The sequence below is a fragment of the Mixophyes fleayi genome, chromosome 9 (assembly GCF_038048845.1).
Source record: "Mixophyes fleayi isolate aMixFle1 chromosome 9, aMixFle1.hap1, whole genome shotgun sequence".
Taxonomy (NCBI): domain Eukaryota; kingdom Metazoa; phylum Chordata; class Amphibia; order Anura; family Limnodynastidae; genus Mixophyes; species Mixophyes fleayi.
Window position 1 is genome coordinate 96,572,929 of NC_134410.1, and position 15,719 is coordinate 96,588,647.

Genomic DNA, 15,719 nt, shown 5'->3' on the forward strand with positions numbered 1-15,719 from the left:
TTGGTTTTGTATTACAAACTTACACTACATCTGTTAAGTCCTGGGGGCATCTGAGTACTGGTGAGCGTATAAAGCTCTATGGGAAAGGCGGCTGCTAAAGGTGAAGACCTCCGCCAACTAGTTCTGTGAGTTTGTGAAGAGACTGTCAGCGTAACACTTAGAATATGAATCTAATTGGAACAGTATGCATAATCTAGGGCCTGATTCATTAAGGAACTTAAATTAAGAAGTTTCTTATTTAAGTCTCCTGGACAAAACCATGTTACAATGCAAGGGGTGAAAATTAGTTTTCTGTTTTGCACATAAGTTAAATATTGACTGTTTTTTCATGTAGCACAATTATGTACGAAGAAACATTCACTTTTTCATTTTTACTTTATTATGGGGACAATCCTTTTTACTTTAATATGGGGGCAAGACCTATAGTACACACTTGATGGAAAACAAGTGCTAATATGCACTCTTGTGAATGGTGATGCTTTTAGCTGTACAAGTGCCAGCATGCAAAAACAGTAACAAGCTGTGCTTCTTGAAGTGCCAGCTTTCAAAAAATCTCATTGTAGTGCTACAAGAGCTTGCGCTATATTTGGACAGTTTTACCTTGGTACCCAGAAAAAGCCCAGCGCTAGTCAGCAATTGTACCATTAAGTTCACATGATCTTGCGATTAAAATCTTAGTAAAGTGGTATACATCTCCTATGATTTGTTCAGAACATAAATGTAGAAAAAACTGCCTTCCATGTAGGTAAGAGTGATCCAAATTACATATCAATAGAAGTAGATACTTCCTATACCAAAGAATCCACCCGCACAAACAACTGTACAAAGGGAAAACCCATTGTTTCTCTCTTTCTTTTTTTAAGAACCCTTGAAGAAGAAACAAATTCCCTTACACTTCCACATGGTAGACAATAGAAATACAATGAGAACCATACAAGCAAGTAACATGTGTGAGTAGAAATAGGAACATACTGGAAAGGACGCCATACATACTGAACAGGAGGCTTCATGTATAGGTAGGAAAGGAATGCTGAGTATGAGATACGTGGGAAGGAATGCACAGAATGGGACATATAGGAAGAAAAGCTAAATATGGGAAAGAATGTTACATATGGAAAGGAATTATACATAGTGAATGCTATGTTGATCCATATATATTGTCCAAGGCTTTGATAGGAAGGTTGCATAGAAAGATGCCTCTTAGAACATCTGTTTTGCATAATCCTTTGTCCATGTGTTATGAGCGTCTAGTTACCATCCGATAACGTTTGTCCACTTCCAATGATGTGGTTCCAAAGCACAATGTGATTTACAGTAATAGCCAAAAGTAGCAGAGTAACAGGTCAGAATAAAATAAGTACATCCGTTACTTATAGCAGGCTCTCTGGATCCAGTGTAAGTCATTCAAGTCTGAAGGCTATGGTCAAGTAGACTAACCACTGGTCCCAGAGCCCTCACTATACAGTCAGTGATACAGTGAAAACAAAACAGATGATGTGGCTTGATTCCATAGGTTCAGGCTTCAGGAAGGTCCAGTGTAATACAGGTCATTGGCCAGTTCAAACGATGTCATCCAGGGGTGGGGTCAGCTCTCCAGAAGATGCAAACTTATTCTTCTTGCCAAGAACTGGTTTAAACTGGTCTATTAGCATTACACAGACAATACCATTTTAATCATTTATTCCCTATCATCCATAACTAGCATACCGGATGACTGTGGATAAATAGGGGATTAGAATGATACCAGACATGATATGTTTCCTGTGACCGGAACCGTAGATCTCACTAACGTGTAATTAACATTATAATATTTCACCATAAACTCTGCTACATTTCCGTACAAATAACTACGTGTTGCAACTACTTTTAATATGAGCTAACTACAAGTGTATGTGTCCGTGTAAATGTGTGTAAAGGTGTTTGCCACGTGTTGCGGTTCATTATGCTCCTCTACGCCGTATCGTGCTATTCGCATAAAGTCAGATAAAGACAATCAAGTTGTTAGATATTAATTGAAATGACCATATCCAATTATCTGACTTCGACACATGTATGAATTATTCTCCAGAAATTAATCAATATTTATTTCAGTTATTATTAGTCATGAATTTGTCGAACTAGTTTATTTTTTTATTCAAAGACTTATGTTGATTACAATATTGGTATTTACCTACTTATGTGGTTTTTTTTTTTCATTTTTAATGTGTTACTTGGTCAGCCGCTACATGTTACTAGAGCTGAGCCAAGCTGCAGAGAAATTTTCCATGAATCAAATTTTGTGGGGAGGAACACGCCATTTTGCCAAGGTGTGAAGTTACAATGATACAATCTTAAAATTTCACTCTTCTGCTGGTGAAACATAGATTTGCTGCCAAAGATGGAATGAGACAAGTGTTTTGAAGTTTCCCTTTTTGAATAAAGTATTTTTTATTGCGATTTTTTGGCTACATCATAAAATAACATATCAAACATCCTATCTAATTATACCTATCTCTACCTCGGTGGTAATAGGATTCACGATGCTGTAAACACAGAACACAGCGACATGTAAAAAATACCTAGTTACCTGAAAAAAGACACAGCCCACTTCCGATGTGAGGACAGCCCGACACTTGAAAATGACGTAACTTGCAATCGCGATTTGGACATTTCATTTTATAAAGCCGCAACGCAGGGACCCGTATATGTGCTACCTTTACATTAGGGGTTTGGGTTAGGCAGCGAGTAAAAGTTATGGTTAGGCTGCGGATTCGGAATACAATGAACATTACCATCATCAATCACATTCATGTGTTGCCGCTTTAAAAACATCTCGCGATTTCAAGTTACGTCATTTTCAAGTGTCGGCCTGTCCTCACTTTGGAAGTGGGCTGTGTCTGTTTACATGTAAGTAGGTATTTTTGACATGTCGCTCTTTTCAGTTTCATAATAATTATGTAGATGTAAACACTGTCTGTGTTTACAGCATTGTAAATTCGTACTACACCCCTCTACCTAAAATGATATAAACATTATACAGTGAAATATATAGATTATTATATATTATTTTAAATTATTATATATTATATTTTATTTTTATTATATATTATATTTTTTTATATAACTCTTATAAATAGCACTTCAGGTCAAATCTATTGAAGCTGCACTGGGCTGAGCGTTAACTACCCATCCGGTCATTCCACAAACTCAACATATCATACTGATAAGGGTGGATAACATAACTTGATTCATACCAGTGGTGCAATATCTTATGGTATATATGCATAGATTTCCTATTTTCATACATGAACCTCTCATGCCTCCAGACTTCAGGAACTAGATTGATCCAGTGAGGTACACAAGATGGTTCAGCCACCATCCACCACCTAGCTATAATGACCTTAGCCAGGGAGGCTAAGGTAAGTATATATTTGAAGTGTGGATTACTCAAATTTTTTTCTAGTGTAATGCTAAACAGACAGATCTTATGGTGTAACAAAGGGGTCACAGGTAGTGTGGAAGAGATGCAGTTCCATATTTGGCCCCAGAAGGATTAGACAACTGGACATGACCATAAAATATGCCAAAAAGTGCCCTCAGGCTCACTACACTTGGGGCACTCCACTGAGGTGCTTGGTCTCATCGTTTGTATCCTGGCTGGTGTTAAGTATACTCCATATACCATATAAAATTGGATTTGCTGAAACCTAAGACAAGTGGTGGCATATCTAGTACTTCCCACCACCACATTCCACTCTTCGTCAGAGAGAACCCCCAGATCTAATCCCATTTTATTCTGAGTAGATCTAGTACTTTTGGGGACACCTGAGGCAACAGTAAGACATGAAGCACAGAAATAGTCTTATATGACCCCACAGACCGTAATACATTATTATCCAGAGAATCTAATATCTGAAGCAAACTCCCAGGAAACTGAGCATTCAGGGCATGTCTCAGCTGCAGATACAGGAAGAATTAGTTGTTGGGTAACGGGAAGGCTGCTCTCAATTGTTCATATGTAGCTAATTGACTATCTATATATATTTTGCCAATGGTGTAAATTCCTGCTCCCTTCCAATGCACTGAATCTGAAGTCTCCAAGAGATGTGTTCTGTGTATCGCTCAACCAGGATGTCAAATGTGTAAATTGGGAAGCAAGAGAATAAATTCTAAGATTAGGCGGGGCCAGACCTCCTGAACTTTTGGTTCTATGTAGTGTGTTAAAGCACACCCTAGCTCTTTTGCCACTCCTGACCAGGAAAATGAGATGGTTATTTTTATATTGGAAAACCTTTAATGGTAGGTACACCGGGGAGTGCTGGAGGGGGTATAAGTACCTTGGTTGGATCACCATTTTTATTAGGTTAATCCTGCCAGTGACTATGAGAGGGAGCTTAAGCCACGTGTGGCTCTTGGAGTTTAAATATTCTATTATTGGGTCAATATTTGAAGCAACATATTTTGATGCATGCGCTGTAATCTAGATACATAAATATTTAAATCTGTTGGTCCAAAGAAGTGACTAACAGTACACAGCACCTGGCGGAGGTTGCCAAACCCATCGGAAAAACCACAGATTTCTCCCACTTGAGTCCTGAATATGAACCATCAAAGGCCTCAACCACCTTTGAAAGGTGAGACAAAGATCCATCAGACTCTTCGAGGAAAACCAACATGTCATCCGCTTAAAGTGATATGCTGTCAGTGACTCCTCCCATCTCTATATTGAATGTTTTGAAGTTTTCTACCATAAACTAATACCTAATAAACTAATTATTGAGAGATTTCCTTTGCTTTTCTACTTCTCAGCAGAGAAATATGTTGTTATATTTGTCTTTAATAAGTAAAATAAGAAAAAAATAGGATTCCTATATTGAATAAAATGTCTTAAACTTCATACCACAGATTAATTTCTTTCACACACAAAACCTCTCAACAGGCATAATTACAATCTCTTACCATCTAATAAATAAAAACACAACAACTGCTATTTTGGCTAAATAGGTCACAGGTTATTAATAATTATGTATAAACCTGGTGGCGACGAGAGCACTTGCCGTCAGCTAACAACTAAAAGCTGAACCAAACAGTGTACAGCCATAGGCCTACCACTGATACCAGGACCTAGCTCCTTACGATTGGCAGATGTTAAATCTGGCGTAATTGTTTGTGACCACACCCATTTCTGGGCTCACGATGAACTGTCATACAATGCAGGACAAAATGGTCCCTGCACAGGGTAACCAAGAACAAGGGTGCTTCGAAGGCTGTAGTGACATTAGGCCAATCAGCGATAACACCATATGCCCTAGTTGACAACTGCAAGAGCTCTCTCCCCAAGCTGAAGTCCTTTAACAGAAGGCCAGCCCACCACCCAGTGACCTAATAAAAGCCCCTAATCTCCACCAAATTTGTTCTAAGAACAACCAATTCCCCTCATCTGACAAATGCACCCTGTCCCGTCTATAAAGATGTACTTTATCTACTGCAATCAAAGGATAAGGAATAATCAAACCCCTTAAAGACTGTACCGTCTTGCCTGCCATTCTATTAGCTTTTGACAGAAGTGTTTTCATGATAAACATAGATATAGGAGTCCTCCACACAAGCCTAGGTATCATGTTGGATCAACAAATGCACACTTCCGGCCAGTAAGCCTTAATAGCGCACAGATCTTCCCTAATCGTTATCAATAAATCCAGAGACTTCCCCTTCTCCAGGTCATTTCTTCCTAAGTGTATTACTAAAATGTTCGCTTTCCAACATGACGTTTTTCTTTTTTAAGTAAAGGGATAAGAGCACACCACTGCATTCCCCTGTTCCCGAACCATTTTATTTATACTGGGTGTGGTAACTCTGAACCTCTTACTGCCAAACAGTGTCTGGATGCCCAGTACACATAAGAATTACCTACCATCCAAATCTGCATTGTCCAATCAGCTGAACCAGAGAACAAAAGTTAATTAATAAAACCAGATCGCACACAATAGTCAATTCCTGTGCAATGGAAAATCATAATACCATGAATTATCTCTACGCAATACTCATCCTGATACAGATACATCCCCACAGAGGGAAACCCTCACAATTCATTGAAAGACCCCACACCAGGGTCAGTATAATAGAAGCTAGTATACATGAGGAAATGAGGAAGGAGAAGGAAAGGGGAGAGGGGGGGTAACCCAAATGAAGGTAAAAACCCATCAAACCTTGGAGGCTCACCACTAATCAGGCCTCCAAGGAGAAACAGGAAAAATCCCTTCAGGCCTCCGCTAAAAGTGATGAGCAGCAAAGCCGTAGGTTAACGCAGTAAGAAAGGAGCATACTAACATCATTTAGGTCTAATATATGTCTGGTGAGCATTTTTTTTTGTGACATTCTTGCATCAGGGATACTCATAGAAACTGATCACATCCCCGCACCAGGGATACTTGAACATACTGATGAAATCCCTGCACCAAGGATACTTGTAGAAACTGATCACGGGGTTCTAGAATAATTGCTCACATCCCCGCACCAGGGATACTTGAACATACTGATGACATCACAGCTCCGGGGGATACTCGTAGAAACTGATCACGTCCACTCACCGGAGTTCATCTGATCCATTGACCTCTGCCCAGCTGATTCGTCTGGAACTGAGAAGTGGGCAAGATAACTGTGTAATCGCAACCATGTGTCAAGTCAGTAATGTCACCCCAACATCTCGCAGTTAAAGCAGTCCTGACATATGGCCAGGAGGCATCTAGCTACCATAACGGAAATTATTTAAAAGCTGCAACGGAAAACCTGTCGTAATCTGTGGCTTAAGCCAATCCAAAATAAATGAAGTTGCCAAAGTGATATGGGACCAAGCTTATAATGGCCAAATACTACATGATTTGCGCCACATTAAATTTGAGCCTAGGATGGGTATAGCCCCAGAACAAATTTTGACAGCCCAATTTTTCAGGCCGAAACGGTAGCTGCCCCAATCCTATTTGAAATGGTGCTGAGTTTATTCGAGTTAATACTATAATATTGATAGCTAGTGAAAAAGTTGCTCCCAGCTGTAGCCTAGTGAGGGAAGAATATTGAAAGTGGTGCACCTCTAAATCTAAAGGCTATATACTCCATTACAAAGCAAATGGACATATGGTCGGGTTGGCATGTGCAGTGATGGATGCTAATGCCCGTTACCAAAATGGTACTTCTCGAGCCTCAGAACGATAGTCATGCATCAAGTGTCTCAGATCTAGTGTCATACAGGAAGACGTGAGCTGCAGGTGGTTAAAAGTGTAAAATTTCCTTCAAGTTTAATTCGACATAATAACTAGGCATAGGGGTGCTACCACCATGATAGGAAATACAGGATAAGCCTCTAATGATCTCAATGCAGTACCACCGTTTAGAATATTGGTTTAATATTTCCTAAGTATTAAAGGGCTTGTGAGTAAGAAGTTGTGTATAATGTTTAGAACCTGAAAGAGCCTGATATATGGTATTTATAACTAATGCAAGCAGTTCATGCTAGTGGTGTTACACTATGTCCTATCTAAATTATTAAAAAGTGTAAAGTGTGGTGAGGAAGGGGCTGAACGTGGGCATGATCATGATGTGACACTTTGATGGTACTGCACCTATGCCCTCAAACTACAAATGGCGATAGATACTCATGGCTGAGATAATACCCTGAATATTTACTAAATAAAGCTGACATGAAAACTCAAGATTGCAAATTATTGTAAACCACGAGTCCCTAGATTGTGCGGCACAAGTTGAAAAATGCACAAAATAGGAAATTATAGTGGACCACAGGGTGAAGGGGGGCTGGGCAGGTACAACAGAGTCCGATAAAGGGGCTATTTAGAATTCTCCCCTAAACATGGAGTTAATGATATATCTCAGTGACAGTAAATAGCAACTATGTTGATCCATTATACTGGTATTAAAAGATAGCTGCGATACAATGGGTGTCAGGGAGGTCATATATACCCGCCATCCTATTAATGTGTGCGTATACCAACCCAGAATTAAAATTGCGTTAGCCTCAGGGTATACAGGTACAACAATAGAGGCACTGCAAAAGCACCACAAATGGCTCATTGGACCGAATGTCCAGATCTAAAGTAATAACCAGGGGAAGGGGTATCAACGCTATACTCCCCGAACTGTGTTCGCTTTGTAACCCAAAACAGAGTAAACATATTAGGTAACTTAGAATCCCAAAATAGTGCACAATCTGCCTGGACACATAAAGGTGGAACCTTAGAGTCCAACCCGCATGCTGACTCACATTATATGCTGTACCAGGGAAAACTAAAAGATGAAAGTACGGGACCACTAAACTTGCATCACATAATTCCAGGAAACTTGCAGTCACACCTGAACATATGTGACCCTCTCTCTGTCCTCAAGCTGTTCTTAAAATTTCAAATCTGTTAAACAGGATGACATTTAAATTTACGTATAACATTGTCTAAATGTAGTTATACTGATGTATGTGAGCTATGTTCTATGCTGCAAGGAAAAGACATATCGTGAACAAGATCATCAGGAATGAAAAATTGTGCAATTCTGAGGCGCCATCTGTACAATGTAGTAGGGTTTGTAAAGAACATTGTACAGACGACAACTCCTTAAATTAGCAGGTTAACAGCAGGAAACAGTGTGCACCTTGAGAGTAACGTCATCGCTGACTACCGGGTTCTTCATTCATCGGCAGTGTTTGAGGTCTGTGTTTCAAGCTGTCAGTATTAGAAGTGTATCTACGAGAAAAGGAAAAAATATGTTTAGCATTTTACTTCTATATCTGCAATAAAGTTAACACAATTTCTTTTCCAACACCATACAAAGTCCTATTTGTGTACCCTGTACACTGCTCAAAATAAGTTTATGCTGTGGTCCCTCTTGTTGCTTCTCTACAAAGGTGCCCATTAGCTCCATAGGTTCTGAAAAACAGGCGCCATTTTGGTTATTATAACGGTATATGTTTCTCCCCAAAACATTGTACAGCCTCCAAATGTAACTTCAAATACTTTCTTTTACTACATCTTTCCTTTCAGCAAATTATTTATCGATTTTTACTTCTTTAACAACTATTCTTCTTTCTGGAATAATACAACTATTTTAATATACTATATACTATTGTCAGTCGTTCATCTACAAATTCACTAACAAGTCCATCAAACAGTTGTGAAGCTCATGAAGGATTTCATTAAGAAATACAGGGCGCCCCAACTCACAGGACAACACACTCATCTACAAAGTAAGCTTTATACCCAAACGTTTTTTGCCTCTGCGGACTGCAAGAAGCTTGGGGTGGCAATTTTAATACACAATAGGGTTCCCTTTCTCCTAACTAAATCATATTCAGACCCAGACGGTCGGTATTTGATTCCGATTGGCACACTTCGCTCTGAGCAGATTACACTAATTTCTCTGTACGCACCTAATCAGGTTCAGAGTTCTTTTTTTTCTGAAGTATTTAGTCGTGTTGGGCGCCTTGCACAGGGCCATATAATTCTTGCTGGGGACTTCAATACCATTTTATATCCAACGCTAGACAGATCCTCTGGCCCCTCCAACCAAAAACCTTCTCCCACCTCCTTAAGAGACTCCCAATCCTTGCTGTCAGGTCTACACAATTTAGCTTTACATGACACTTGGCGACTTAAAAATGCAGATGCAAAAGACTTCGCATAGACATGATTTTTGTTTCCCATTCTCTCACTCATGCGATATTAGATGCAGGAATTACCCCTCTCAGTTGGACAGATCACGCAGGAGTAGATATCACTCTTGACTTAATAAAATTAGCTCCACAACCTCATCGATGGCGCCTGTATGACTCATTGTTGTTGTCCCACTCTGTCCACCAAGAGATTAAGGAAGCAATTAAAGAATACTTTGAACTGAATACCTCAGAAGAGATCGCCCTCAGGAATTATTTGGGAAGCTCATTAGGCTACCATCCGTGACAAAATGATAAGTTAGACTTCCGCAGCTAAAAAATTGGCCTCTCAAGAAATAATATCACTTGAAAAAAAATTAGCCTTACTGCTTACCCAGCATAAGCTACACCCATCTACGTCTCTTCTAACACAATTTCTGCAGTCAGAGGCCAACTGAATACAATCCTCTCCCGCAGAGCTGCAAACACACTTAAAAAATTAAATCAGCAATACTATGATAAGACTGATAAAGCAGATTCTATACTCGCTAACAAACTTTGACAGAGGAAAGCTAAAGGACTGATCACAAAATTTAAAAAAAACATCTAACTCTCAGCCGGTATATGACCCTGTGCAAATCACCCAAGAATGTCACGATTATTATAAAGCACTATACAATCTCCCGGGGCCCGATCCTCTGCCGACTCTCTTGATGAGAAGATTACATCCTTTATATAATCTCTTTCATTACCGCATCTAACAGATGATGACCTCACCTGCTTGAACGCTGATATCATTTAGACGGAATCAGTTTTGGCGATTAAGATGATGAAATCATCTTCTACCCCGGGCCCTGAGGGACTCACCCCACAATATTACAAAAAAATCGCTAAAGATCTTGCCCCTCACATGACAGATTTTTTAAATAAAGTTTTAACAGGTTCCCCATTTAACGAAGCGACGACCTTGGCCACCATTGTTGTTATGCCAAAACCAGAGAAAGACCCCACCTTGTGTTCCAGCTATAGACCAATATCACTACTGAATGTAGATCTTAAGATATATGCCAAAATTTTAGCTAATCGGTTGAATATCCTTCTTCCTTTCCTGATCCCCCCGGATCAGGTCGGGTTTATACCGGGCCGCCAAGCACTAGACACGCTATTGACCTCGTACACTCTATTATTACCACTAAATGTCCATCTCTGATTATGGCGCTAGACGCTGAAAAAGCATTTGAGCGAATTTCTTGGCCTTTTATGTCTAGGATCTTGAGGTCAATGGGCTTCTCTGGTAAATTTTTAGATGGGCTACTAGCTCTATACCGATCACTCAGGGCAACGGTGGTGGCCAATGGGGTTTCATCCTCCCCCTTCTCAATTTCCAACGGAACAAGGCAAGGTTTGCCTCCTCTCACCTTTAATCTTTGCCCTTTTAATTGAACCCTTAGCTGCAAAGATTCGATCTAATAAGGCTATTCAAGGAATTAAAACAGGGAAATCTGAACACAAAATATCATTGTATGCAGACAATGTTCTCCTGACTCTCTCGGATCCAGCACTCTCTCTACCCCCTCCTTGTAGATATCAACACTTACAGCACCATACCAGGATACAAAATAAATCCCCAAAAAACAGAAATTCTTGATTTCTTTCTAACAGACAAAACTAGATCTTCCCTCTCAGCAATTCCCCTTCAAATGGCATAAAAAAAAAGATTAAATATTTAGGCATTCACATCACTAAGCAATATAACCAACTTTTTCAAGCTAATTACCCAAAATTACAATCCCAGATTAAATCTGATCTTGAAGCTTGGAACCAACATTTTATCTCATGGATAGGATGCATCAACTCAGTTAAAATGAACATCTTGCCTAGATTACTATATCTTTATCAAGCCTTACCAATACGCATTCCCCCATATGTTTTCAAATTTTTACAGAACTACACATCGCAATTTATATGGGGCAAAAAACGCCCAAGAGTCCGCCTTCTCGTCCTGCAGAGGTCGGCGCGGGGTGGTGGCTTAGGGGTACCCAATTTTAGGCATTAACACTTAGCGGCGCAACTTGCCCAAAGTGTGTTATGGAACTCTCCTAGTTCCTCCAGGGTCTGGGTCTCGATCGAAGCAGAAAGCTTGGGTATCTCTTCCGCATCCTCTCCTGTAGCTCCCTCGCACCAGTCGTCCACGATCTGTTTCTCATCACCCAATTGTAGCCCACTCATTATCTATCTGGGATCGAGCAAATGTGAAATTTAACCTTGCTCCTACTCCCAGCCCGGTCATTTCACTTTTTGATAACCCAAAATTTCCACCAGGGTGTATAACTTCATCCTTTGAACACTGGAAACGAAAAGACATACGCTACCTCAACGATATCACCAAAGACACTTCATTTCCTTCATTTGATGATTTAAAAACAAAATACTCCAAACACATATTTCTTCTAATACCTGCAATTAAGAAATTTTCATTCTACCAACAAATTAACTCTAGGTTGCAGACCGTTGACCTTTTTCGAAGCGCTTTCGCTCCGGCGATCTTCTACCAAAGGTCTCATTTCCTTACTATACTGGGAACTTAAAGTCCCTGAGTCGAACGACTGAGATTCTCATGAGAGAGCCTGGGAGAGAGACTTGGGGGAAACGCTAGACAATGAAGATTGGGAGGAAATTAGAACTAACATAGCCTCCAGTTCAATTTGTGTTAAATTAAAAGAAAATGCTTATAAACTTCTTTATCGTTGGTATTTGGTTCCAACCAAACTACAAAAAATCTTCCCAGATTCATCTAGCACATGTTGGAGAGGCTGTAGCCCATATCTGGTGGCAGTGTCCCAGACTTGCCCCATTTTGGACAGAACTTCGGGACTTTGCCTCACAGCTACTGCAGCTTGACATCCTGTTTTCTCCCAGGTTTTTCCTTCTCCCTGTCAGGATTCCATCGGCCACCAAACATCAAATGAAAATGTTTCGCCACGTAATCTCTGATGCCCTATGCCAAATTGCTACGGGCTGGAAGCAGCCCAATGCTCCAGACGATTATCAGCAGGATTTGGTACGTTTATCAAATGGAATACATGACATGCATAATCCGTAATACCTCTAAGTCATTCACTAAGGTTTGGGCGCCGTGGACCTCATACTTCCAAATCCAAACCCCTTTTGTCATGTGATTCTACAGCATCACTCCATCTGGATCCTTTCTTCCCTTCCCTGTTCCATCCCTCCCAACTCTTCTATTTCTTTATCTTCTCCCATATTCTACTACACTCTTTCCTCTCTCTTACTCTTAGGCGTCTGCCACGATGCCCCCCCCCCCTCCTTACTCTTCTCAGTCTTATTTCTTTTTCTAAAATCGTTGCTTTCTTGAAAAATTGGGTCAACATCCTTACTAATACTCTTTTCTAACAAGACACTGTATGTTTTAATACATATGTATTTTTCAGATGTTTATAACACAGTGCTGTACAGAATGTTACTTTTGGTTGACCCTTGCAAAAATAAAATCTTTACAAAAAAAAAAAAAAAGAAATACAGGGCGCAACTCTGTTTGTGGAAAATTAAATCCAAAGAATATTGTAACCAAATGTTGCGGGATGTCGCTATGCAAGGACTTGTGAAAACATGCCTGCCACATTACCAAGGAGCAAATGTGGAATGGGCAAAGAGCAAGATACAGAACCTTCAGACTATATACAAGAAATAACTAAATAAGATTGGGGCCTCTAAAAAATCTGGGGAAAGTGCAGATGATGTGTATGTGCCAAAGCTATGGTACTTTGAACTTCAGCACTTCATCCGAGTTCTCCTGTCAACAGTTTGTGGTGCAAGCAGATGACATACCTCCTAGTGGAACTGTAAGTAAAATATATTACACTGTTGCTGTGTAACAGGTTTATTAAAGTAAAAATACATAAAAATAAAGTTCACACATAACATGGTTATAAACAATTGTTACACAAACTAATTCTGCCATGGTACTGCAGTCTCTCCGTTAAAATATTGAAGGTATGCCTCCCTGTTTAATTTTGCGATAGCACCTGCATTTCTAAGCTGGCCCGACTCTAGAGATATCAAACACACGACCTCCGTTTCTTCTTTATTGTTGTAAACGTATGTATGTGTACTGTGTAAACAGGGGGATTTACGTCTTAACAAGTTATGCAGAACACAACAGGCAGAATGAAAAACTCTGAATCTGTTACTCAGAATTCCAAACGTATTTTCAAAAACATATCTGTCACTCACCGGACGGTTAGTACCTCTGGTCTGGTACGTGGCTCTCTCTCATTCCTGCCGGCGCCTGTCCTAAGCCGCGGCCGTCCGCCATCTTGACTGGATTGTGTATGTGCAGTACTCTTGAACTTAAAACCTTGCTTTTAATCCTATTGGTGAATCAATCACCACTCACTATTTAAGGCACCTTAGTCCTTAGTATCGTTGCCTGTTCTTGGTTCTCATTCCCTTGAGACTCCTAGGTGTTTCCTGTGTTCTGCTCATGTGATCGGTTTTGCTGTGGACAAGTCCTCTCTGCTCATCCGTGGTAAACTTGCCCGCTACAGACTACCTCTACTCCGCTGCATGCCTACACCTGGACAAGCCTTATCTGCTCTTCTGTGGTAAACGTACCCGCTATAGACTGCTTGCCATTCCACTGCATACCTGCACCTGGACAAGCCTGCTCTGCTCATCAGTGGTAACGTATCCGCCACAGACTATTTGCTATTCAGCTGCTTGCCTGCATTTGGACAAGTCTCCCTTGCTCATCAGTGGTATCCTTGCCACTACAGACTACCCGCTATTCCACCACCTACCTGCACCTGGACAAGTCTTCCCATCACCGCAGTGGTACAACTTGCTTTTTATCCGCAGACCACTGACTCTCCCGCTACCTACCTGCACCTGGACAAGTCTTCCCATCACCGCAGTGGTACAACTTGCTATCCACAGACCACTGACGCTCCCGCTCCTACCTGCACCTGGACAACTCTCCTATCACAGCAGTGGTACAACTTGCTATCCGCAGACCACTGACGCTCCCGCTCCTACCTGCACTTGGACAACGCTTCCCATTACAGCAGTGGTACAACTTGCTATCCGCAGACCACTGACTCTCCCCGCTACCCACCTGCACTGGCACGAGTCTTCACTGCACATCAGTTGTTATACCTAACTCCGCATTATAGTTGCAAGTCGCTGACTCTCCTGCTGCATAGCTGCAAGTCGCTGACTCTCCATTGACATTCCTTATCCTAAGTTGTTGTACTGTTCCAACCATTCACCATACTGCCCAGAGGATCGCTGTGATAAACTCCGCCCCTCTGGTAAGCATAATCACACCTGGTGAATCCTGGGTAGAAACTCCTAGTGCCCGTGACAATATCTAGTTTGTGACAGTCAATAATTAAATATGCGCCTTTCTGTAGACAGATTGCGTTGTGGGTACAGTTTCAATACATTGTTGTGCAGTGCAAATGCTTGATTGGCCAAAAACACAAAATTTAGTTCATAATTTGTATTATTTCCAGTTGGAATATAATGGTCATTGTTTATTAGTTTTTCATGGAAGAAAGTCAGCTCTAATGCACCTCTCATTTTTCCTAATGTCCGCAAACAAGAATTCATAATTTGTATCCACCATGACCATTAGAATGTTGCTGAAAATTCTTTATAATTATAATAAAAAGATCTTTTTTGGATGGAAGCATAATTCGGACATGTTACCTAATAATAGCACCGCCACAGTTTGTAAAATGCCATTGCCTCTCAAAATGTTTAGTAATAACTTGCCATTGTTCTACCATTGCAGGTAACTGAAACATAAAGAGGTTTGAAATTGTTAAATTGGTACATGCATTTCATTTCATACTCTTTTTTAATTATTCAGTCTGCTGTCCTGTCACAAGAAGTCATGTTGGATGTTGCTGACCAAGACGAGACAACTACAACAAGTATTGTGTAGGGAAGCCAGGTGACAGTCGACAGCCAGGACGTACCTGAGGTTGCAACACAACTACAAAGTCAGCAGAAGAGAAGAAAAAAAAAAGGCTCTGGGAAGATGAGCAAAGTGATGTGCTAACTA